The 27,217-nt window shown below is 48.4% G+C and overlaps 1 protein-coding gene across 2 annotated transcripts in view; it reads right to left on the bottom strand.

The window, feature by feature from the left end:
• Window positions 1-27,217, bottom strand: part of CHST8 (carbohydrate sulfotransferase 8) — a 110,913-nt gene that overhangs the window by 71,925 nt on the left and 11,771 nt on the right. Inside the window, exon 2 of one of the 2 annotated variants that reach the window (XM_081108522.1) lies at window positions 17,836-17,913. The exons of the other annotated variant lie outside the window; for it this stretch is intronic. The gene's annotated coding sequence lies outside the window, so the exon portion shown is untranslated. The remainder of the gene's footprint in view (window positions 1-17,835; window positions 17,914-27,217) is intronic. 2 annotated transcript variants of the gene reach the window in all.

Here is a 27,217-nt window from a genome sequence, read left to right as displayed (position 1 = left end):
ACGCATGAGATAGGAGCCTGCCTTCTCTGGGAGTCTCTGCCTCCTGTCTCCAGCTGACATCCTGTTCTTCAAGTCTCCTCCACCACACTGACCCCCAGTACCTTCCCTTTCTTTCACCACAGGGTGCTGAAAAGCCAGAAATGTAGGCCCACTCTAACTCTCCCTCCTCTGTTCCCCGACGTCCAACTGAGGACTCTGCCTCCTGCATGTGTCTTGTTTGTCTTTTCCAGCCCCTCTGTGAAATGGATTCAGCACCGGTTGTCTGGACAGCTCCCTGCATCCACAGCTGTGCCTAAAGAACATTCGCTGTCACCCCCCTATTCAAAACTGTCTGGGGGCCCCAGTTGCCCAACGGTCCAAGTTTAAATGTTTCAGCATGTCCCACAAGGCCCGTGAGTAAGCAGTCTCCGCCAACCTCCCACCTCCAGTCTCATCTCTCCAATTCCAGGACAACCCTCAGGCCAGGTGTGGTACCCCCATGTGTATCCCAGGAGCCCGGGGGCTTGCCTCCCACACAGGTAACAGTGGCTGCTGCAGAGAAAGGAGCACTGGGCTCCGAGTGTCTGCTACTTGGCATTAAATTTTCTCACTGGGAGACTGTGGGCACCACCATTTTACATCTCTGAGCTTCAGTATTTCAACCAGTCAGTCAGTCCCTGGTAAACTGATATCACGGGGCAATTTGTGAAGATTCCTGCTGTGGGGAGACACTGCCCTGGGGTGGAGGGAAGAGGCTCCAGGCAGGTGGGGTGGATGCTGGTCCCAGTCCTCTCCCCGAAGGGCACATGCTCCTCTATGGTCAGTCTTGCTCTTCTCCCTGTACAGCTGTGCTGACTTCTTTGCTTGTCTTGAACAATAGAGAAGGGGGTCTGAGCCTCCAGCTTCTTTCTGCTGGCCCAAATGTCCTCTCAGCTCCAAAGACATAGAAAAGGAGCTAAACCTTTATGATGCCTGGACATGGCCCTCAGTGGCGTGTTTGCTGGGCTGGAGTGATGGGCCAAGGATGCAGGCCGCACTCAGCTGGCTGGGCGCACCTGGAAGCAGAATGGCAAACACGGGCCCCACGTCTGTGCCCGCTGCCACTCTGTCGTCCGAAGGTCACTTGAGCCCTGACTTTTTACGTGGTTGATAAAAAGAGGATGACACAGGTGGAAATACACATTTTTATGATGGGACCCAAAGTGGCCAATTATTGGTCTTCAGTGAACACTTGTGTCAAGCAGCCCATTTCCCATAATAACCGTAGACACTTTTATAATGAAAATTGTTTTTAAAATGACATATCCAATGACCCTCAGTAGCAGACCCAGACTTTCAGTTCTTCCAATTTGGAAACCTGTATTTTAACTTGAATTTCCTGATTCTCAAATTGGTAAGCAATGTCCATTTAAAAAAAAAAAACCCTACCTGAGTGAATAAAAACTCAGGTCCAAGCTGGATTTGGCCTGGGGTCCACCTGTTGCCACCCCTGCCATAAAAAGAACAGCCTTGGTTGGGGAAGGGCACCTGACCTCTGGATAAAAATGATGCTAACAGTTCAAGGAATTTTGTGCAAAATCAGCCGAGGGAAGAAAAAGCCTGTGAGCCAGCTGGTGTGGAGAGAGGCCGCAGCAGCCACTGGTCAGGAGCCGCTTCCAATAGCTCCCTAGGAATGGCCCTCATGCAGAAACATGCGAGTCCAGCACAGGGCATCTGCCCCTGCCTGCAGGACGGTCACTTCAGTGGGACAGGGGACAGTGGCACAGGATCCCTGCCCAGCAGTGGCACACACGTGTACACACACACACTCACATTCATATACACTGCTGTGTACTGAATTGTGTCCCTCCTCACCCCCCACCCCAAACAAAACAAAAACAAACAAAAACTTCGTATGTTGAAGTCCTAACCCCAGTACTTTAGAATGTGACTTAACTTGGAGATAGAGTCATTGAAGTTAGTTAAGATGAGGTTATGCTGGAATAGAGTGGGCCCTAAGCTAATATGACTGATGTTCTTATAAAAAAGGGGAAATCTGGACACAGACATGCACAGAGACCCCCATGTGAGGATAAAAGCAGAACTCTACCAGCAGACCCCAGAGGCTAGGGGTGCGGCCTGGGCAGATTCTCCCTCACACCCTCAGAAGGAATCAACCTTGCTGACACCGTAACCTCAGCCCTCTAGCCTCCAGAATGGTGGGACAATGAACGATGGTTATTTAAGCCCCTGGTACGTGATTGTTGTTATGGCAGCCTCAGCACGCGATGCACAGGGGCCGTTCTCAGAAGGTGCTTGGGGTGTTTCCAGGAGACTAGCTCTTCCTCTTTCTACAGTTGCCATCAACTGTGTGCAGACAGTGTCAGGCCCAGCATCTGACATGAACCCTGTGACAACCAGGATGAGGAATAGAAAACCCAGCTCGATGAGAGCCCTGCAGCTCCATGGTGTCACCAGGACACAAGTCCTTCCTGTGGCCCTGCTCTTCCATCCCTGGGGCAGATTTTGTCTGCAGGTGGCTCCCGCATGACTACGTGATGATTGTAGCCACAGTCCTACACGCATCCTCATTACATCCAGCAGGAGAGAGGGAGCCCCATCCCCAACCCTGGAATAAAACTCCTGGACCTGAGCCCATGGCCCTGCCCTGACCCAATGCCAGGGGCTGGGGGAATACCCTGCTCTGATGGGAGCAGACCTGGGTTACTGGAACCAGGGGGATGGAGCTGTCCTCCCTGGACCTAGCCGTGGGTTCAGCCCCTCCAAGGGAGAGGGGTGACATGCAGTTGGCCACAGAGTCCACTATGCATTATTTTCTTTGTTCCATGCAAAAGCCACATGAACAATTATAACCCCCATTTTACAGGCGAGGAAACAGGCTCAGAGAGGCTGAGTACCTTACCCACAGCGACACTGCTAGTAAGTTGAGGCAGATAAGAATTCTGGTCTTATTCAGCACTCTTAGCGTTAACACTGCCTATGTGATGGGGGAAGCCACATCCTGGACACAGGCCAGCACAGACCTGTGTCGGTCAGCCGGGAAGTGGTCACTCTGCTGCTCTCAGTAGCCCTCCCAGCAGAGTCACCTCCTGGGCAGCACCAGCCCACTGACCAAACGAATGCTGGCCTCGGTGAGAGCTTGAGGGACGGCGAGAGCAAGGGAGGCCCTGAGGCCTCTGGCTCCCACGTAAATACTGCTGTGACTTTGTGTGTGCACACGTTACTCCATCCTGTGGATGAGTGGGTGAAGGCCCGTATATCGGTGTCTGGGTGAGCGCCTGTGTGAATGGACCTTAGCGCACCCACATGTGGGCATTTCAGAACCTCCCTTTCCTCTGCCCAATGGTCACCAGCTGAAAACAGTCCAGTGCTTCCCAGGCCATTCCCAGCTCCTGGACACCATGAGAACGACTATGACCAGCCCTCACGTCCAGCTTAACGGTGCTCCCCCACAGCCGCTGCCCGGGGCCAGCCCTCCTTCTTGGCAAAGGACAGCAAAGCTCCCTTTTCCACCAGGGCCTGGAGGGACGATGGGGAGGGTGGGCTGGAGGGGGGCTCAGGAGGGCCACCCAGCGGGGCCACCGGCCATCTGTGTCTCTGTTCCACTCCCCCCTCCATCCCCTCTCAGCCTCAGGGTGCATCACTCTGGTGACCCCCGGGAATTGGAAGCTAATTTTCCTCGATCATTAGTGATGGAAAGACCTCAGGTTCTGCCTTTAATTAAAGTCAAATGTGGGGCTGAGGAGAAGCGCTGCATGCAGGCATCCTCTTCTCACTTGCAAAAGCCATATGCAAATAATTAAGCCAGGCATGGAAGCCATAATTAAAAATTTCACAAACCCCCTCATTAGCTGAGCAGACTGCACAGAGAAGCGGAGGCAAGTCCCTCCCCATGCCAATGGCAGCTCTCGCAGATGGTTAATTGGGCCTTGGGGGAGAAGTGGGCTGTGTCTAGGTGACAGTGCACCTGGCAATGAGCTGGCAGGGTTCCTGGCCTCCAAGGCCAGCAGGGATGACCTCCCACCTCTGTCTAGAAAGCTTCCAGCCAGGGAACAGGGCTCCCAGGGTAGAGTAAACCCCAACATCCACCTGTCCACCCACCCACCCACCCATCCCTCCCACGGTGAGGAGGCACCACAATACAGGACCCTGGTCCCAAACCTCACAGCCTCCCCTGGCCCTAGCCCTCCTGTGAGCAGAGCTGGGATGAAGGTGGCAAGAAGGGCCTCAGCTAGAGACTAGAGACTGCTAAAGCCCCTCTCCCAGTGTGGGGAGGGAGGTGGGGACCTCAGACCAAGGCAGGCTCAGGAGACCAGCAACTGTGTGTCTTGAGGTCCTTCAACACCTTCCGGGCACACAGGCACCCCCAGGCCTGGTGGCCACTGTGCAGAGAGTGACTCACCTAAAGACAAAGGCCCTGGACAGGATGACTACCCGCACCCCATAAACACACTGCCAGCCCCAGCTTTCATCAGCACCTCAAGAACTGGGAGGAGGGCTGGATGGCCGGGAAATGTCTGGCCTCTGTTCCACACACTCTCTGGCTCCTTCCCACCCTACCCAGGGTCCCTGGCCTGAGCCCTCAGCCTCTGTAAACATCTGGTTCACCTCATGTCCAGAATCGATCCTGCCAGCCAGGTCACCGAAGGCATCATCCCACTTGCTCACTGACATTTCCAAACGAATATTCACTCGTCCCAATATCCGCCACTTGTTTTCCGTCTGGCCTGATCAATGGTGCTCCTCTGGAGAAATCATGCTCACCAGAGGCATTGATCGAGGTCTGGGACACTGCCTGGCATGTGGGAGGAGATGTGTCCTCCCAGACATGAGGCCGGGACACTGACGAGCTCACCTCACCGACACCACCGGTCCTGGCTGGGCCAGAGCTTCACACGGCCGGGATTCACTCCTCCAGTGTCATACAAAGAGACTGGCCGTGACTAAAACAAACCCAGAAACGGGCTCTTTCGAGCACTTGGGGGTCTTAGGGGGCTGCAGGAAGTCACAGAGCTGAGTCGTGACTTCTGTCCTGTGCAGGTCAAGCCTCCATCTCCTGCAGTGGACAGGTTCCTGACGCAGCCCTTGCAGCTCCAGCAGAAAACATTTCCCTTGCAGTCTCTCCTCTGACAAACAGAAGGGACACCGGCCCTACTGCCAAGGTCGACAGACACCCGCCCCCAGGCATCCTGCTCTCAGGAGGTGACCCTGGGCAGCCCGAGCTGGCGGATGCTGTCTTGTTTCTCAGCTGTGCCAGTCAGCTCTGCCAGTCAGCTTGGGCTCCTTCATTTTGTTGCCCCTCCGAGCCCCGCTGCCCTGATGGCCAGAGCCCCTGGCCCAGTTTTTCTTTTCAGTCCCCCACATCTCCCCCGTTACAGACACAGCTGCCTAAGAACCTGCCCTGGCAGCCACCGACTCAGGACAATACACAACAACGAGGCAAGGTGCGTGGTTGGGGGCAGGGGACTACCCCCCCTTATACAAACCATCTATAAATTATACTTTTTGGCCCTGTTTGATTCTTAAACATTCATTAGAAAATATGTCATATATATGTGAACAACCAGTGCACTTTCCCTCAGCTTAAAGAATAAAACAATTGCCAATATTCTTAGTCCCCTTTGTACCCCTTCCTCCTGCTCCTCTCTTGCTCCCCTCTAAGGAAACTATACTTGTACTACATATTTAATGAGCACCTACTATGTGCCGGTCACTCTTCTAAGCAATTGGGACCCATCAGTGAACAAAACAAAGATCCTGCCCTCATAGAATTACATTGAAACCAGGAGACAGACAGACAGTTCTAGAAACATAATAAATTAGTAAATGATGAATAACATTAGAGGGTGATAAATGCCATGGAGAAAAGAAAAGCAGGACAGAGTGAAGGGGGCGGGGAGGGCTGGAGGCTGGAGGAAGGTCTCAAAACCAAGCATGTGGGATGGGGCCTCGCTGAGAAGATGACAGTTGAACCATGTGGCTATCTAGGGAGCCACCTGTGCAAAGACACCCAGTGTGTTTGGAGATCAATGAACATAAAGACGAGTGAAAGGATGTAGGGCCAGAGAAGTAACGTGGGGCCAGCCATGTGGGCCATTGAGAGGATGCTGCTTTTACTGAGTGAGATGGGGTGGAGCAAGGACACTGGGTTTCAGCAGGACTCCTCTGGCCACATAGGCAGGGAGGCCAGGGAAGAGGACGCCTACAGTCCTGGTGAGAAGTTTCAGCCATGACAGGAAAATCCATGTCTGCCATTCACATGAGAGTTGACACTTTTAGAGGACACTTTATTTGACGTTGAAAATTACATTTTTGTTTTGATGCTCTGATATCATCATGTCTTAGGTCACTTGCTGGCCACAAGTTTTTCGGATGTGAGTATTGTGAGTATTCTGCATCCTGAAAAACGATGTTACCCTTCAGGTTAAGCCAGCCCTCCCTGCTTGTTTTCATATCCAGACGCTCAGGAAACTCAGTCAGCTGCTTGGCATAGGCGAATGAAATAGAAATGGGAGAAGGAGACAGTGAACCCTGGGCAGAGGGCCCGGGAGCTGCCAGGCTGCCTGGGCCCAGGTCCTGGCTCCATCCAACTATGTCGCTCTGGGTAAGCTACTTTAGCTCTCTGTGCCTTGGTTTTCTCACCTGCAAAGTGGGTGTGATAACACCCACCTTGCAAGGTTGTAATAAGGGCTGAATGGCAATAAGGTTGCCAATTTTGAGGAGTACCCAGTGCACAGGGAGTGCTCGATCATGTTAGCCACTACTTCGGGGCAGATGAACAGAGCTCCCCAAGGTGCTTCTTTCCCAGGCCCGTCCATCAACCTGGAGCTGGAGAAACAATCTTCTCCTGCTATCATCTAGCAAAGCCTGAATGCCAGCAAGAAACAGGAGCTGTGAAGCTTCCTGCTGGGGTCTCCAAAATTTGCCCCAAGGAGGCAAGAGATCAACCGAAGGACTTGTATGCATGCATATAAGCATAACCCATGGACATAAGACACTGGGGGGTAGGGGAGGCCAGGGGATTGTCAAAGGCGGGGGGGGGAGGACACATATGTAATACCCTTTGTAATACTTTAAGCAATAAAAAAAAAATTTGCCCCAAGGAGCTTAGGCTGCGGGCAAACCCACAGAGAAATGTGACACTCCTGGAGGGGCTCCCATGAGACTGGCCCTCAAGCACTTCATCAAGAAGGGAAAGTGACCAGCAGTTCTGGGCACTGCGGCCAGTGCTGGACTCAGTCTACCACTACGGGGTTGTGTCTCGACAAGCAATGGGGTTGGCATTTATACTGAAGTTCTGTGTTTGCAAAACTATTTCCATCACATCTGCTGAGTATGCCAAGCACATCAGAATGATTGATTTTGAAAGTTTAATGCAGTTGGTCTTTCCCCTGATGATTAAAAATATGGTAACATCTACCTTCAGCCCATTTACCCACCAAGAACCTTTGACAATTTCAGTTTGGATCAAAAGAATCCAGTATGCAATTTGATTTCACTGGCATTCAGATCTTCAAAGAACTAGGAAAACAGGATCGCATACAATGCATTGGGTTTGGGGGTGTTTGGGGTTGTTGCTGGGTTTTTATATAATTAACTAGAGGCTCGGTGCACGAAATTAGTGCATGGGGGTGCGGGAGGGGGCCATCAGCCTGGTCTGCACCCTCTTGCAATCCAGGATGCCATGGGAAACATCCCTCTTGCAATCTGGGACCTAACTGCTCCCCTGCCTGCCTGATCACCCCTAACCACTCTGCCTGCCTGCCTGATTGCCCCTAACCCTTCTGCCTCCCTGCCTGATCACCCCTAACCATTCTCTTGCCTGCCTGATCACCTCTAATCGCCTCTGCCTGCCTGTCTCATCTCCCCTAACTACTCTGCCTGCCTGCCTGCCTGCCTGATTGCCCCTAACTGCTCATCTGCCTGCCTGATTGCCTGTAACTGCTTGCCTGCCCGATTGCCTCTAACTGCCCACCTGCCTGCCTGATTGCCCCTAGCTGCCTCTGCCTTGGCCCCGTTGCTGTGGCTTCATCTGGAAGGACATCTGGAAGGACGTCTGGAAGGTCATTCAGATGTCCAGTCTAATTAGTATATTACTCTTTTATTATTATAGATTCTATTGTTAGCAAGGTTGAAGTCTTCTAAAAAATTGGCAAAATGTTAGAAGCTGAAGCTTGGCAGGGAATAATGGAGTCTATTCTGAAAATATTTGTGAGGTTTTCCCTTGTATTCACACACACAGACACAGACACACACAGTCCTTGTTTTGAATTTGGCATTACAAGAACACCCATAATGCAAGTCTAATATTATTTTCCAATTCAGCTCATTTACTTCCAAGAAATTTGACTACGGTTTAGAGACATAATCAAATCTATTGGTGGTCTCCAAGGCTCAGGGACACAGCCACTCCTCTCTAACCATCTCCTTAGCAGTGTGTCACACATGCCTAGCTAGCTGTGCATGGTTCCCCTTATCACCCATTCATCACAACTAAGAGCCAAATAATAGGTTTGACCTTTGGCCTGCCACCCTCCACAGTTGGGTCTTCACCGTGAATTCCCCAGGGCCGCGTTCTCAGTTTCTTCACCAAGGCAAGGTCTGGCTGCCCTCAATACGAGTTTCACCGGAATTTCCAATAAGGCAAGGACCTGTATCCTTTCAGATTGGAAGGGTTTCGTACAGACAGACAGGTGACAACCTTTTGGATCCTGCTGATGTCTGCCACTGCTAGTTTTTTTCATGTGAAGCAGAGAAGGACGTTTTGTGAGAAAAAATAAAACCCACAGGTTTTAGAATGAATTTCAAGGGATCTTAGTCCAACATGACTTAAGGTATAAAGGTGGTTTGGCATCACTGCCCAAAATTTGCCAGCACCTCAAGGAAGGTGCAGCTCATCTTTGCAACTGACACACATCCACACTTGATATGAGCCTCACACATCATCGTCAGCTCCCCCAAAAGGGACAGAGCCCTGAGGCTCAAACTTGGCTTTCAGATGGCAGTGTGACCTCCACAGCCAGCAGCCAGAGGGTGTGGCCGGCCAGGCATCCCTCCATGCCCAGGCTCTGAGAGGCGGGAATGTGACGGTGGGTTTGTTCCGCACAGAACGTCATGAGCACAGTGACTGCACCTGTGGTGATGGAAATGTTCCGACTTTGATTTCTAGCTAGTGGTGTTAGACCAACTCTTGGGAAGGAGGAAACGGAAGCTGTAACAGGCTCCCAGTCCCTTTTCTGTGCTAACCTGCAGCAAATACAAAAATCAAACTTTTCCTCAAAGCACATCCTCTCCTTTTATTAACACATTGTATGCGGGAAACGTGTTTACACGTTTTACGTATTTATACGTTCTACCAGTGTAGTAGAGTGCGGGACACGTATTAATGTTTTTTATAGACTAGTGGTAGAATGCGGGTAACGTATAAATATGTAAACTAAAGTTATCGTAATTTTACTGAACGTTGCCATTTGCACAAAAAATTAGCAAAAATGACCCGTGCCACCTGTTAGCGCGCAATAAAAACTACCCGCAAACAATGTGTTAAAACAGAAAAAACTCTGTGTATGACATGCAATGGGGACTGCAGTCCACACAACAACATAAACACACAATGACAGTCCACACCTATGAAACACAAGTGTCACAAAGGGAAACCTCAGAATCTCTTCTATTTGAATTTTCTGACCAGGAAAATTGTGAAAAGCTTTACTCTCTATCGCTTATCCTATCTAATAATAGACAAACATGGTAATTGACCATACCTTCACTACACCTCCCATTGGCTAATTGGCGTGATATGCAAATTAACCGCCAACAAAGATGGCGGCCAATTTGCATACTGCAGGCAGGGCGGGACAGCACGAGCCGCCAGTGCCAGCCACCATCCAGGCCTCCATGTGCAACCCCAGAAGCCACCTGCCTGCTGCCCGTGATCGGATCTGATCCCGGGCCGCAGGCCGGCCCCAGAAGCCCCAGAAGCCGCCTGATATGGTAGCAACTCTATCAGTAAGCACTCTGAAAGTCAGTGGCATAAATGCACCAATTAAAAGACATATTATGAGGGTGAATCAAAAACAAAACCCACTTTAAATATAAAGACACATATAGATTAAAAGTAAATGAATTAAGCTGCAGCCTGTTTTGCTCAGTGGATAGAGTATTAGCCCGTGGACTGAAGGGTCCCAGGTTTGAGGGCATGTACCTCAGTTGCTGGCTTGATCCCCAGTCCCTATCAGAGCATGTGCAAGAGGCAACCAATCAATGTGTCTCTCCCTTTCCCTTCACTCTCTCTAAAATTCAATGGAAAAATATCCTTGGGTGAAGATTAACAAAAACAAAGTAAATGGATTAAGTAACATTAAAGAGATTATAAGAAAAACATATTCCAAATTTTGTTAGTTGTATAATGGTTATGTTTAAATTATTAACACCTAAGAAATTGGGTGAAGGATACATATAATATGCTGTAGTATTTTATAGTTTTTTTACATGTATGAGATTATTTCAAATTAAAATATTAAAAAATTAAAAATTAATAAAATATTAATTGAAATGTATCTGCATTACATGAAAAATCTCCTAATTGCTTCTAGCATAATTTATTAAATTGTGCTAAAATTTACAAGGGTTCAATTAAAAAATATCTTAATTCTAAATGATATAATAGAAAATATATAATAGTGCAGTTATAAGCACTTATCTGAAAATAAAAATTTAAAGAAGTGAATTTAAAGAAGGGATTAGCCAAAGAAAATATATGCACAACCCATGGACACAGATAACAGTATGGTGATGGCCAGAGAGAAGTGGGGGTCAAGAGCTGGGTAGAGGGGGCAAAAGGGGGGAAATAGGGATATCCTATATAATAATAATAAAAGGCTAATATGCACATTGACTGAATGGCAGAATGACCAGTTGCTATGATGTGCACTGGCCACCAGGGGGCAGATGCTCAATGCAGGAGCTGCCCCCTGGTGGTCAGTGCACTTTCATATGGGGAGTGCCACTCAGCCAGAAGCTGGCTCATGGCTGGTCAGCGCAGTGGTGGTGGCAGGAGCCTCTCCCACCTCCGTGGCAGCACTAAAAATGTCCAACTAACGGTTTAGACCCGATCCCTTGGGGGCCTAAGCCTTTAGTCGGACATCCCCCGAGGGCTCCCTGGCTGCCAGAAGGATGTCTGACTGCAAGCTTAGGCCTGATCCCCCGAGGAGTGGGCCTAAGTCAACAGGTGGACACCCCCCAAGGGGTCCTGGACTGCGAATGGGCGCAGGCTGGGCTGAGGGACCCCCCGCACTGACTGCACAAATTTTTGTGCAGCGGGCCTCTAGTCCTATATAATAAAACCCTAATATGAAAATCGACTGAATGGCGGAACGACTGGTCACTATGACGTGCACTGACCACCAGGGGGCAGACACTCAATGCAGGTGCTGCTCCCTGATGGTCAGTGTGCTCCCACAGGGGGAGTGCCGCTCAGCCAGAAGCCAGCTGACAGCTGGTGAGTGCAGCGGTGGTGATGGTGGGAGCCTCTCCCGCCTCCTTGGCAGCGCTAAGGACCCCTAGGTGAACATCCCCCAAGGGGTCCCGGACTGCGAGAGGGCGCAGGCTGGGCTAAGGCCCCCACCCCCACCCCAGTGCACGAATGTCATGCACTGGGCTTCTAGTGAAAATATGACTTTATACTTCAAACCCTCCTCCCAATAAACCTCTCCAATTACAAAATATTCTTTCTCAAACATCCCCCTCGCCCTCCCCAGAGATTAAGACATCTGCCAGTGGCTCACCTGATCTCTGCCTCCCCCAGCTCCCTGGAGAAGTGCGCTGTCGACCACCACCTCTGGAAAGGAGGTAAAACGATGCCACCAGTTTTTCCAAACCTGATTGCTCAGAGATGCTCCTTCCCTCTGCACAGGGCCGCAGCACCTCCTCCCATTTTAGACATCTTGGTGTGACAGCCCCGCATCCAACAGGGCGGGGGATGGAGTCCCAGAGACCTTGCCTCTTCCCAGCCCAAGACGAAGAAGGCCAGCAAAAGCTCTCGAAAGGAGGCCGGGTTTTAAGCAGCTCGCCTGGCATGGAAAACCCAAGGTCCCTGAGCTGTAAGCCTCCATCCCCTGGCAACACCCACTCAGAGGCAATTTAGTTAATTCCCTTCCACACCATCTCAGCATTCAATACTCTGCATGCAAGAGCAGAATGGGCAGAGTCACGGGCATGAAGGGACCTTAGAATCATCGTTTCTGAGTAGAGACAATAAAAAACCAAGTGTCAGATTTGCTCTCTGACATGACGTGCAGGGTTATGGCCACTCTCACTCTTCCTTGGGCCCTGTTGTTTTAGGATGATACGAAGTGACTCTCAAAATGGCCAATATTTCTCCCCTGATACAAGAGCATAAATCACTACATCTTCAGTGCTTTCTTTGTGGTATCGATTCTTCTGAGCATGAAGGCAGATGGTTCCGATATGGCATCATCTAATATTCCCCCAGCTTGATTTATAGATTTCTTTGTGCATTACCTGAACCTAAACGAGTCTTGCATTATTTCTTGCACACTTGTCAAATTAAGGTAAGGTATTCTTGTTGACCTTTAAACTTAAAAAAATTAAATGTGTCTGAGACATTTTCCGACAAGCATTAAACGGAGCTGGGCCCTCAGATGCCAATTAAGAGGATGTAATTATGAAGGGGAGTGTCGTCGGTGCTGCGGGTAATGATTTTAATTTTAATGCACTCATTCAATGGGAGGAAAAAAGAAGCTGGTTACGAATAGTCTTGTGAAAGAGATGAGAACAATTTGGCACCATTTGTTCCTTAATTTACCAAAATGGGAAGGAGCTGGGGGAGTTGGCACCCTGGCCTTCCAGAAGGAAGGAACACTCTTGAAAGGTGCGGAGAGGCGGCAGTGGCCAGAACCAAAATAGAGACGAGGCGCCGCTCCCTGCGATGTTACCAAACAGCCAGCGCCAGCCTGCAGGCTGTGCCAGGGTGCGAACTGGCTGACTTCCAGTCGGGGAGGAAATTCCTGTGGGCGTTGCATTGAGGCTTTCTCCTACCTTGTTTCTCCCACTGCCCTGCCCACAGCCAGGCCCAGACCCGGGAAAAGGTCTCTGGGTGACACTGTCTGCCAGGACACAGACAAAATGAACGCACCCTAGGAACCCCATTCTTCAAGGTGAAACGGTGCTGGCTGTACCCATTTGGGCAGCCTTGGTCTGTCCAAACCTGAGCATGAGCAACACACACACACACGCACACACACACACACACACACACATGACACTCACCCCTGTGACCGGATAGGGCCTAGCCTGAGGCTCACTTTGGCATTGCTGAGGTTCCTTTCAGAAAAATACCCACTTAACAACCAACCTCCAACTAAATCTATTCTTAAAACTCACAAGGATAACAAAATCCCGCTGGCCACACCCAGCTGCCTGTCAGAGCCCTTTCTCCCTCCCCACCTGAGGCCTCACACGTATGCACAGCAGCCACCCAGTCCCCCTCCGCCCTCTCCCCAAACACTCAGTCTCTTCTCCCCTCGCACCCAGCCTCAGGGCTCGGCCCACCGTCTCTCTCACCTTCCACTCCCCTCTTTTCTCAGCTGCGGTAACTTTACTCTTCCCTGGGAGGCGTGCACCCTCTCCCTCCAGAACCAGGATGGCCTTGCGTCTTCTCACTACCCTGACCACACACAGGCCCAGGAAACGTCAGGGGGACGGAATTCTCCCCATGAGGCTGGAAGGAGGGACTCTCCGTCCTCACCTCTTAGTGACCGTTCTCTGCCACGCTCACGTGCACTCTCAGGCACACACTCGCCCTGCGCTTCAGCGTGGAGGGCTGCAGCTGGTGGGGGGTGGAGCACACCTGAGGGGTCCCTGGCCCTCCTGCCAATATGGAGCATGAGGTGCTCAGTCTCAGACACGAATGTTCCACCTGCAGCCATGAGACTAATTCATGCGGCCTATACAGCTGGGCTAATGGGTCCTGCCTGTCCTACAGCCCCTGGTGCCTAACCTCAGCTCCTAACCCTGAGGATTGGAGTTGGTGGTTCTGACACCTGACCCGGGAGGGCCAGGGCTGGCCCCGGGAGAGGCCAGGCTCTCCGCATCCAGCCACAGGGACGCCATTAGTCTCTTCCCAAACCTACGGGTCACCTGTAGGCCCTTTGTCTCGCTGGGCAGGTCACTCGGAGCCCTGTTCATAACATCAAAGTGCCAACCGTGTGCAAGCTCAGGCCCCTCCCAGACCCGCACAGGACCCGGAGGGCCAGCCCCCCCCCCCCGCCCCCCGCCCCCCCCAAGCACAGAGGACACCCTCACAGGCCTTTCTCCTGGGTTCCGTAGCCCCAGCCTCGCCCGGATCCAGCTGCAAGAGGCTACAGTTCAGTGCTTGAGAAAAGCAATGCTTTTTGCTTTTTTCCAATTTTGCAGATCCTCAAACTAGCCTTTCAACATGATAGTTCTGATTAAATTCCTAACACATTTCCATTTACTATTTTTCTCTATTTCATATCGCTCTGTGCCTTAAGGATCAGCCAACTGCAGCCCACAGGTCAAATCCTACAGGCCACCTGTTTTTGTAAATAAAGTTTTATTGGGACACAGCCGTGCCCATTCATTTTCATATTATTAAAATAGCTGCTTCACATTACAGTGGCAGAGTTGAACAGTTTCAGCAGAGATCTTTTGGGACACAAAACCTAAAATATTTACTATGTTGATTTTTAAGTAGACATTTTCTACCTCTGACCTAAACAACAAATATAATTTACATATAAAGCATGCGTCAGAAAACTTTTTGGAATGTCCAATAAACATTGCATAAGCCATTCAACATCATCACTCAAAGAAAGAAAGATGAAAATCCCAAAAGCTCAGGATAAGTGGTGAACATTCCCAATTCTAAATCCGTACATCTCTTTAAATTACACACATACACAGAAATACATTCTCGTAGGAAAAAACTTCAAGCAATACAATTAAAGACCCCTTTGAATGCTACCCTAATCTAGTCCAGACTTCTTTCTAGATGCAAGATTGTACTTACACATATGTAAACAGTGAATAGATAGCTGTGGCTTTTTTTTGCACGTATGTGTTTTTTAGCCAGAAATGGTATATATGTACATAGTGCTCAGTTTGCTTTTTCATTAACAATACATTTTGGACATGTTTCCCAGGCAGTAGATACAGATCTACCTCTTGCTTTTTAATTGTCCAGAATATTCCAAGGTGTGGGTGTTGCAATGTCTAATCTCAGTGCAGACAAACATCAGGAGTGGCCGCTGAACCAGCTCTCTCCTTCCCAGGAGAGCGGGTCCAATGTGCACAGGTCACCTCGGGAAGCGAGATGGACTGCAGCCCGACGCCTCCCCCCTTATTTGAAGCTGGCCCCACCCTGGGAGCCCCCACCCTGGAAGCCCCGGTCACCGACAGCGAGCACCGCCAAGGTGTCTCTGCGTGGCCTGCATGTCTCCTGGCAGAGTCCCCAAGAACCACGGCTCCCAACGCCCCGTTCAGAGCAGCTATTTTAGAGAAGAATCATTGTGAATTTAAATGACTGTTTCAGAAGCTTGACTTTTAAAAAAGGAAGATGAATCTGGCCCTTGCAAATACAAAACAGATTGAGAAGCTGAGCTTCGTGGAGTGACTTAAACAGGCATTCAGAGCTGGCACCCGCTGGGAACAGTGCAGCAAAGGAGGGCATTCGGAACAGGCAGAGCCTGGAGCGTGGCTCAGGAGCACCCCCACCCTTCTCTCTCCTCCTCTTTCCCAGCCTTCTCCATCTCCCTCCACCATCACCATCTCCCCCCTCCTCCACAAACCCTCGCTGAGCACCGCACCTACGAGTGCCAGCCTCTATAGACCACCCTCGTAGAGTTCCCAGTGAGGCAGACAGTCCTGCAGCAAGGGTACTGGGCACGGGCCTGGGCAAAGGTAGGCCCCTGTGTAGGACAGGAGATGAGAACTGAAGGCGGGGCGGGCAGGTCAGGGATGGGCGGCACTCTGGGCAAAGGTCTGGTGGGATGAGCATAAACCTCTCCCTTTGGGACGCAGGTAATTTTCTGTTTAAAATGACCCACGCTGGCTGCTGGTGAACAGATCTGTGGGAGGCAACTGTTCCACCCACCCACTCTACCCAGCCAGAGGCACTGGAGAAACATCTGCCAAAGGAGCAGGGGTCCCCCAGGAGGCTGGGGCAGGGGCGGGCAGGCTGCAGGAGGAATGTGGCTGGGCAGTGGGCACTGCTTCTCTCCTGCTGGTCCAGCGTGGGAAACAGGACTGTCCCTTGAGCCATGAGCCCACAGAACCTCCCCTGGGGAAGGGGAGAGGGGTTCCGGGGGATGCTGAGCTCTGCGCCCGCTGAAATTCACCAAGAGGCCAGGAACAGAGGACCGGCTTGGAGACCCCGCTGGGCCACTGGCCGACTGGATGACCGTGCACACGGTGCGTAACCTGAGGCTCCTCCTCATCAGTTCTCAGGGCTTCACGTGGGAACTTGACGGGGTCACGTAGTAACGCACCCACTGCAGGGCTGGGCTGCTTGCAGGGGCAGCAGATGCCCACTGTTGGCAGTTCGCTACCATCCGCCTGCACAGACAGTTCCCGGCCTGGCCGACAAGCAGGAAGCAGGGAGCTTCCGCCTGGAGGGAGCCCAGGCTGCCAGCCCCTCAGGGCTTGTGTCCCCACGTAGGGACCAGCGGTGCTAGAAACAGTCCTTCCTGCCGTGAGCCATGCACATGGGCGGCTGGAGCGAGGGAAGGAGAGCAAGCTGAGTAAGAGAAAGAGCTTGCATGCTTGGAAAAGCAGCTGACAGACGGAAAGGGACTTCTGGTTAAGAATGGCAACGAGCACCATTTGTCTAATTTCTCTCCCTGCCAATTTCCATGGAAAGGATCAAACAAATGTAAAAATGGAGGGGATGGGTGGAGCCTGTATCCACGAGGGGGGTGGGGACCACAAACCAGGCAGAGCCAGGAATTCCTGCAAGCCCAGTGCAGAGGGCACAGGACAGGCGACAGGGCAGCCACTCAGGGATCAGGGCACAGGGAGAGCCCAAGGGCCCACAAAGGAGGTCCATGAGGCTTCCGGGGGATGCCAGGGGTCAGCCCTGCAGAGTGACCCCTAGGACAGGCACCACTATGTCTCAGGATGTAGCTTCAGGGTCTAGAAAGCAAATGATTAGGGCAACAGGACTTGACAAATCCCCAGTCATAAAGGTGTGAACGCTTTTTAAATGAACAAATTACACAAACGAAATTGAGAATATTAAAGATTTCAGTAATAAAATCTGACACTCCCTCTCACACCTTTGTTCTCAGCAAACAGAATAGTTTTCTCAATCTCTCTTAGACTATTTAGAAAAATGGGCTTACATGAGACTATAGAAAAAAATCCCAATAGAAGGCATTACCTAACCATAATGCAATAAAAATAGAATCTAACAAAAAAGAGAGAGGTTAAAATGCTGACTACAGCATTGTTTTTAATAGAAAAAAGATGGAAAAAATATGAATTGTCTTTAGTAGAAAAATGTTTAATTAATTTTTGGTCTATTCAAACTCTGAAATCCTATGCAATTGTTAAAAATTATCACCCATTCATCTAATACAGAGTTCCAGAAGAAAAGAAGAGGGTACTGGTAGAAAAATCAATACATTGAGGGAATACGGCTAAGAATGTTCCAGAATCGAAGAAACACATGATTTCTTATACTGAGAATGTACACACAGTGCTAAGCAGGATAATAATTTTTTTTAAAAAAAATTCACCCATCTTAGTAAAACTCCAGAATACCAAAAGCAAAAAGAAAAATCTTAAAGTTTACCAGAAAGAAAAGACATTACCTACCAACAGTTAGAACAACAGCAGACATCCTCGCTTCGGGAGCTGCCCGGAGACAATGGAGGTGGTCATGCTTGGTAAGCACTGTAGGAAAATGAAGGTCCTTTACTCAATTATTCAAGAAGGTAGGCAAAATACAGACCTTTGCCACCTAAAATGAAAGAATGCTAAAGGATACATTTCTGCAAGAAAAATAAACCCAGAGAGAAGGAGCAGGGTTTTAAAAACATGAACACTGGTAAAAATTTGTTAGCAAATTTAATGAACTATTGACTCTACTTATTAATAATGCATTTTTTGGTATTAAGATAGAAAAAAATCCTTAAATGCTTGACTAACAGTCTAAGTAGAAAGATGGAAGGAGAGTGTGCAGCATGCAAAGACACTTGATTATTTCGAAGGATGAAAGAGATAACTTTAGACTTGCTAAAAACTGTATAGTTAAATGTGTATGTTAACATTTTAAGAGTACTCAATTAAATGACAGAGAAAAATCTATAATTTTCAAATCAACTGAGGAAAAAAATATTGATTGGACTGAGCACAAAAAAGGTGAGTAAACAGAAGCCATAAGTAAGGCAATGGAAATAAATCTAAAATATTAGTGAGGAATAAATATTAAGGGATTAAGCCCATCTAACGTTTAGTGATGTTCCCTATGTGCCAGGCCTCAGTCCAAGCATTTCACATGTGTTGGCTTATTTAATCCTCAAAATAAGCGTATAGCTAGGTACCATTATTATTCCATTTTATAGATGGGGCAACTGAGGCCCCAGGAGGTTAAGCAATGTGTGCAGTGCCCACAGTTGGTAGAGGGCAGAGCAGGGTTTCAGACCTAAGCGTGGGGGTTCCCCAGCCCGATCTTCCTCATGTTTTCTGCCACCTTCACAAACAGGTGCTTACACACATAGAGAGCCTGCTGCTTGCCAGAAGAAGACCATCCATCTTGGGCGGGGGGTGGGGGTGGGGGGACACGCCTTTTAAAAGCAACACAACGGCTGGGAACAAGGGAATGGAGAGTGGGGTGCCAGTAAGTATTAACCAATGGAAAGCTGACATGGTGATACTGATTTCAAGGCAAAAAGGAATTAATAAGGGTAAGGAGGAATGCCACATAATGAGAAAAAGAGCAATATAAAAATTTCTTATAACAATTAGGAACTCCCAGGGATCTACCAACAAAACCTCAGAATATATAAAGCAGTGGCAATCATGAGGAAAATTCACCAACCCACCATTAAAGTGGAAGATTTAACAGTTCTCACTCGGAAAAGGAAAGATCAAGCTGATAAAAAAAAATGAACAAGCATAGAGAAAATTTGAAAAACAGTTTCAAGACTAATTTTATAGAGGCATGCATGTGTGTGCATATATGGAATGTGTATGTTACAATTGATGGGATGTTTGAGTTTAACTAGCAGTGCCTTTCCCCCTCTTTCTTAGTTGTACAAAAAATAACGGTGTGCATTACAATCAGCATCATTTTAGATTTCATGAAAATATGGGAGTTTTAAAAAATGTATGGGATACAATAATATCTGACTAGAAATTAATAACAAAAGAAAAAATAAAAAGCTTTAAAATACTCTCCTGAACAGCTCTCTTATATCAAAAAGGAAATCAAAATAGCAATTTTACAGTATGAAAAATTATGATGACAACTGCACACGAAAACTTATGGAATGTGGCCAGAACTGTGCTCAGAGGAAATTTTATTGCTTTAAGTGTTTTATTCTTAAGGAAAAAGTAATAATTAATGACTTGGACATTCAACTTAAACATTAGAAAAAGAGCAAGACAATAAACCTTAAAAAGAATTTAAAGATGAAAGGAGGAAGTAGAGATTTTTAAGAGTTTAATAGCAGGATGAATAAATAAATTTAACAGCTGTGTCTAAGAAAACGCCAATAAAATATACAACTGCCTGGTAAAGTCTATTCATAAAAAGAGAGAGAGAGAGAAACACAACATTAAGGAAAAAGATATAACTAGAGAAGCAAAGAAATTATTTAAATATAGGAATACCATGTGGAATTCTGTGCTAATAAATTTAAAAATCTTGATAGAATGTATGATAGTTAGGGAAGCAGAAGTTATACAAACAGTTAAGAACTAGAAAAGCTGAACAGAAACCAGCAGAAAACCCTCATTCTCCCCCAGAGGCGATGTCCTCACACAGACGGCACTGGGAAATTTCAAACCTTCAAGGAACAGAAATTTCAGAAATTTTCTATGCTACTTAAAATGTTCCAGAGGATAGAGAAAGCAGGAAAACTTCCTAATTAATTTAATGAATAACACATAACCCTGGTACCAAACCCTGCCAAAGATGAAACAAAAATAAAATCACAGACTAATCTTGTTTGTCACTCTAGATGTAAAAATCCTAAATAAAAGATCATGGCAGACACACACAGAACCCACCACCACCACCACCCCTAGCTCCAAATGCATGGAAATGCTGGGTACAATATAAAATAATTAAATACAATATAAAATAATTAAATACATAATTGAGCTTGAATTTCCTTAGGTGTCAGAAATGAAGAGATATGAGGGCTGCAGGAATAAACTGTCAGCCGGTGCCCAGAGATGCGGAACAGCAGCGGGCAGAGCGCAGGGGCCAGCACAGGCGTTGCTGTCCGCAAGGGCAGGAGACGCAGCCTGGTCTGAGCTCCTGCACCAAGCTCAGGCTGTCCCAGGGACCCCACTCATTGGAATGGGGCTGGAAAACTCAACCTGTCTGGGGAAATACAAAACAATCTTGGGGTGGGAGAAGTGTGGGGGGGAGGGCGGATTTCCAGAAAGAATGTCAATCCCAGTTTGGCACCATGGCCGTGGAGTCCAAGTTTACACTTCCTATGTTGTGGTGTAAATCCCAAAACTTTCACAACCCGGGAAACACAGAGCTACTGTTTAATATCACCAATCTTAAATTAGTTTGGATCATTTCTGCTTCCCTAGAATATCACATAGAAATTATAATCTGCTCAAAGAAATGGTTCACGGTGAGGCAAAATCAGCTGATAAGCAAACAGAAGAACTAATACTCCATGACCTGCAATAAGAAAAAGCCTCAAAAGGCAGTATGATTATGTTTTAGATTATTAAGTGCGTAAAGAAAGACTAAAAATAACAAAAGAATGGGAAACTACAAAAACAAGTATGGAGATTTGAAAGATCTCCATAGAATGTCTACAAATAAAAAACATAGTGATTGAAATTAAAATCACAGTACGAGAGTTTAATAACAGATTAATTAGTAAACCAGCAAATGCAGCAGGGATCCAGGAGATAAATCTGACATAATCACCCAGAATGCATACATGAAAAATAGGAGACTGAGGTTCAAGGAAGAGAATAGAATGAGAAGGTCCAAAATAGTACTAACCACCATGGAGACGCTGGCAGAAATGCATCCCTAGGGACTGAGACAAAGCCAGGTCCTTCTCGTAAACCTGTAATAATGATCTTGAGGTGAACATGTTGGTGTCGGTGTGGGGTCTCCGGGGCATCCGGGAACTGATAACTAGGACTTACATAGAGATGGCCACGTGCCAGGAACTGTCTTAAGCACTTTACATACAGGGTGTCCAAAAACAAGGTATACACACTTTAACAGCAGATAGCTCAGTTTTGAAAATGAAATGTATTTTAATGAACACTGCCTTTATAACTATACAAAGTGTATGTATACATTTTTGGGATACCCGATATATTAACTCATTTAATTATCATAACAACCTAAGTGTATAGTAATATTATGCCCGATTTATGGATGAGAAAACTGAGAATAGAGTTTAAGTCATGTTCCTCAACTATTAATTTAAGCATAGAGGTAAAGTCAAATCCATGTAGCAATCTGCACAGTTCATATTCTGTCTCTCTTTTTTTTTTAACCCTCATCTGAGGATATTTTTTCCATTAATTTTTAGAAAGAGTAGAAGGGAGGGGGAGAGACACAGAGGGAAAAACATCGATGTGAGGGAGACACATTGATTGGTTGCCTCCCGAAGCACCCCAGCCAGGGCCAGGGATTGAGCCTGCAACCAAGATACACACCATTGACTGAAATGGAACCTGGGACCCTTCAGTCTGCAGGCTGACACTCTATCTCAAACCAGCCAGGGTGCAGAGTTCATATTCTTAATATATACACTGTCCCTCACATGTGTGACTGGCAATTCAAAGGCTAATGTTGAGAATAAAGGAAAGGAACTATTTGAAGAGATGATGACGGAAAGTGTTTCAGAACTTAAGAAAGCCAGAAGATTGAATAAATAAGTGCTTCAACTTCCAAGCAAGAGGGAGAGACAGAAACATCAATGATGAGAGAGCATCACTGATCGGCTGCCTCCTGCACGCCCCACATGAGCCCGAAACACAGGCATGTGCCCTGACTGAAATTGACCCATGACCTTCTGGTTCATAGGTCCACGCTCAACCACTGAGCCACGCCGGCCGGCCTCCTTGGCTTTTCAGAGAATCACCATGTTGGCTTCATGGGGGCTGGGATCTTCCTCTGCTTTGTTTCTTGATATACCCTCCCAGTGCCTAGAACAGTGCCTGGCATACAGCTAGTTCTCAATAGATATCTGTTGAATAAATTGATCAGAAGGTGCAATATGGTAAAACATAAAGTAAAAGACCAACTTATCTGCAGATCTATCTTAAATTTACCTATAAATGAAACACAATTTCAATACAAATTTCCATTGGATATTTGAAACTTGGACCAACTAGTCATAGAGTGCATGTAAAAGAATAAAAATGTGATATCACACAAGAATAAAGAGAGGAGACCTAACTTCTAAGATAGTAAAAACATGTTCATAAGCTGAATCACTAAAGTAGTGGGTTCTGGTACAAAATTAGACACGGTAAAGTCAAAGAGTCCCAAAGCAGCCCCAGTAAATATAAGAATTAAGCAAATGATGAAGCTGGCATTTTAAAAGAGTAAGGCGAAGAGTGAGTGTTCAGTAAGTGATGCTGGGACAACAGGTTGTCCATTTCACACCTGCAGGAGGAACTATAGAGGCAGTCATCCATACAGGGGAAACGTGTGTTACTGCTTCTGGGGAGAGGCTGGGAAGGGCAGTAAGGAATGAAGCAGAGGATGCTAGGTTTATTGTGAACCTTTTATTAGCTATGCTTTTTAAACTACATATAGGTGTTATTTTGATGAGAATAAAAGTTATTTTTTTAAAAGCAATAAGCATGCCTCTCTTTAACCTATCACACTGACAAAAATCTAAGAAACAAAGACCGGCTGGTGTGCAAACAGGAACACTCAGGCACCGCTGTGTCTTTGTGGAAGGTGTTTGTCTGGAAGTATTCAAAGTCTTAAAACCATGCATATTCCTTGAGCCAACAATTCCACTGCTAGGAACTTATTCTGAAATGACACAAAGGAATACAGCAAGAACGTTCACTCCAACATTCTTTAAAATTGAAAAACAAAAATGAAAACCACCAAAACGTCTAAAGGGGAACTGTTTACTAGTAAATAAATGATGATAAACTCATCCGAAGGAATGCCATGCAGGTGTCAAAAGTAGGATGGGAACAGATCTGTGGCCACAAAGAGGTGTTCATGGTATACAAAGTGATTGAGTAGGTTACAGACAGCAGGTATAAAAATTACTGCATTTTAATAAAATGAATATGACTTCTGAGTTTATGTATATAAAATGATTTAAAACCTAAGACACTCCCTCTCTGTGACAAGGTGTGGGAAGCCCAGATCCAGAGATGGCCTGGGTAGGCTTCCATTTTCCTCTTATGCTCTTCTGAAAGCATTCCCGCGAGGACTTGCTAAGGCTCCTGAAGGCGGAGGCAGGGATGCTGAGGTGAGGTCCCTCAGATGTGGGGTAGGGGTCTGCATAGGCCCCTCTGCTGCCCAGTCATCCCCTGAGTCCCAAACCGAGTGGCCAAAGTGGCCAGGGATGGGCTTGCCCGGATCTAGCCATGCTTGGGGCCCAACCAGCTTCCCAGATGCTCACAGGCCCAGGGCAAGGACCCCCCCTTCCAGCAGATTGGGGTCTCAAGAGGCCACGATTGGTCAAGCCTCAGTCATCTGCAGCCAACAGCTGTGCAGCCGTGGCCTGCAGTCTTGGCAATTACTGTTCCCTCCCACGGCTCTGGCCCTTACTTTCCAGGTGGGAAAGTGTCCGCTTGGCCAGGGAAGCCCTGGGCTCCAAGGTCCTCCAGCCCAGAAGCCAAATGCAGTTCGCGGGGAAACTGTTAGGTCAGTGCAGGACTTTGGTTTTACATTTTGAATTAGTCTCTGGACTTCAGAAGGGAGGAGATTTCATATAATAGTTACCATTCTGGTCACGCTGAGCCCCCATCCCTTCCTGCGATGGCAGCTGGAACTGAGTTCCACTGCCGCTTTCGGAAGACCTCGGTGCCCCAGGCATCCCAGACCATACCACCTCCTTGCCCCGAGGCCCTGCTGCCCAGGGCTGCATTTCCCGCTGGGCTGTTCCAGGTCTAGGCTAACCGGCCCCTTTTCTTTCCCACATCAGCTGGGAAACAGTGCTCACGCCCCAGTGCCCTTGTCCCTCCCTGTTCTGCCCTGCCCCTTTGGGACACTGGGGTTTCTGTCTCAGAAAAGCCCTACAAGTCCACCCCCACCCAGAGCTGGTGGTGTGGCCACTGGGATCCAGAAAAGCCCTTTGGCCCTGTTGCTGCTTCAACCCTGGGCAGGGGGCCTGGACCTGGTCAGTGCCTCACCCCAGTCCTGGGCTCCAGAAGGAGACACAAAGCAGAAAGAACGATCCTGGTCTTTGGGGATTCTGATCCCCGCAGGTGACACTCACCGGGCAGTTGGTTTAGAAAAGCCATAATGGCTAGGAGCCACTGCCATGGGCTGCGTTTCCTGGAAATCTGGGGTTTATTGGGAAGGGCTCTCTGGGGAGGGCAGGGATGGGCAGAGGGAGAAGCCACATGCCTCCCAACTGAGAAGTGGGTGCTCTGCGTCTGGGAGGGTCCCATTAGCCAGTCACTGGATGCAGGATAGGGTGCAGCCTTGGGCAAGGAGCACTGCCCCCACCCCAAGCTGAGGACAGCTCTTGCAGGGGGTGCCACTAGGAGCATCAGCAGAAGATTTTCCCAGCAGCCTCCATGGAAAGGGCGGGCAGAGCACCCCAGGGCCATCAGGGAGGAGCCCTGGGGGACAGGCCAGGTGAGTGACAGCTGCCTCGGTGGAAGGGGAAGGTCTGTGAAAGAGACCCCCTCTCAGGCGAGGCCCTATGGGAAGGGCTAAAGATGGAAAACGAGGAGAATGCACTGAAAATTCAGTCACATCCCTGGCATTTATTTGAAACAGAACATTAATTCTGACTGTCATTAGAGTCCATTTCAATTTTGTAATAACATAAAAAGTTAAGAGTCTAATTTATTCATACAAATCTTGTTAGCATCCAATTTCCACATAATGTAACATATTCCTTAAAAAGCTGACAAAGCAGGAGAAATTAAAAACGTGAAAGAAGACATCCATGGGCATTCACTGCCATGGAGCCAAAGGTGAGGAGGGGAGCGAGAGCAGGGTGCTCCACAAAGGGCTGGCAGCTGGGAGCAAGAGCCGGGGACACTGGGGAGGCAGGCTGCGCCACCTGACAGGGCGGGGGCTCCCATCACACCCCAGCTTGCCCCCCCCCCCACGCTGTGGGGCTCCTCCTCCCCAGCTCCACGGCCACCACGACGTCCCCTCGCCTGTCCCTGTCCAGCTCCACAGACATCTCCCTAGCGCTTTCCTCAGCAAATTCACCCTTGAGAGCCTGTAACTCCTCTTAATTACACGTCTGCGGTGTTTGCATTAGATAGCTGTCACCCTGTAATTTACCCATACACAGGTTTTAATTGTACATTAATCTTTCCTACACGCCACTCCTCTGCTAGAATCTGTAACAGCAGTAGTTGGGCCATTTTGTTTATTCCTCAACCAAAAATAGCTGATGAATGTAATTGCAGATGGTCCCTCCCCTTCTTTTCTGGGGTGATCTGATGTGCTGGGGCGGGAGAGGCTCCAGTCACCTGCGGGCTGCCTTCAAACACAACATTGGACTGTTTGGTGGCTGACGTAAATTCCAGAGGGCAGGTCAGCAGCCACAAGCAATCTCCCAGCCACCTGCCACGGGCTTCCTGAGCACCCCTGCTCCCCTCCTTTCTCCCGGGCTGCAGCCTCAGGGGCGCTGAGAGCTCTCACTTGGGGACCATTCTCACAAGATGTTGAAGGGCAACGTGTAACCCTAAGGAATCCTCCAGGTTGCGAGTTCCAAGGTCACTTGGAAAACCACAAAAGAGAACTATAAATTACAAAGCTCTGGATGGCTGCCAGGGCCCCGGGAAGCTACATTTAGCATATCATTCTCCCAGCAGCAGGAGGAAACCTTAACTCCCTTTCCAGGGGAATTTGAATGGAATTTGTTACAAGAACATTGTGATTGAAATATCACCAATTGGCTTTTCATGACAACCCTGCAATAGATTGCAGTTGCAGTGGGGTGCCTGTGTGTGAGTGTGTGCCTGTGTGCGCGTGTGTGTGTGCCTGTGTGCGCGTGTGTGTGCGTGCATGTGTGTGTGTGTGTGTGTGTGTGTGTGTTGGGGGTGGCTATTGTGTTCTCCAGCTGGCCGAGGTGGTTATAAGAGAGCCCCATACAATATTTATGAAATCCAAATGAAGCCCTACACTGGCAATGAGCTGATATCATAACACAGATTTCAAAAACGCCTTGACATTTGCCCAGGATCAAATTCCCCCTTGCGGAACCCGCGAGGCTTTGTGCTGATACCGGTCCGCACGCTCTACCCCTCCAGCAACCTTCTTCATTAAGCCCCGGGAATTAACACTGGGATGGGAGGAACCGAGGAACCGGGTGGAGCTGAGGAGACAATACCACGGAAGTCCACTTTTCTTTGGTGGAAAATATGAGCAGTGGTTTTCAGTGGTGAAAGGCGGGAGGTTTGATAATTTTTATTGTTAAACCCTTTCTGACATGCAAAACAAAGCTTGATGATTTGCTCGCTGAAGGGGCTCTGACAGCGCATATTTGGACGCAAAGAGACATGCTGCGATGATCCATCACACATCAGCCCGGGGGGGGGGGGGCGCGGGGGAGAATGAGAACAGGAAATGGATTTACTTGGCGCTAAGGATCTTGGATCTTGTTTAGGGGCAATCTCTGCTTCCTTTTAGGAAGGGTGTCACTGGCCTTCCCATGTCCTGGGTTACAAGTTATTTCCAAAGTGGTCACTTTGGGCATCCTCCATCCCAAAGGGCTCCTCCTACTTCTCTCTACCACAGCTTTTGGAGACAAAGGCTCCCCACGAACCAGGACCCAAAGTGGTGAAATATTGCATGGGATCCAAGCAATAATAAAAA

This window comes from Myotis nattereri (genome assembly GCF_964212035.1).
Source record: "Myotis nattereri genome assembly, chromosome: 15".
Lineage (NCBI taxonomy): Eukaryota > Metazoa > Chordata > Mammalia > Chiroptera > Vespertilionidae > Myotis > Myotis nattereri.
Note: the sequence above shows the minus strand (reverse complement) of the source record. Positions and strands in the feature narration are given on the sequence as shown.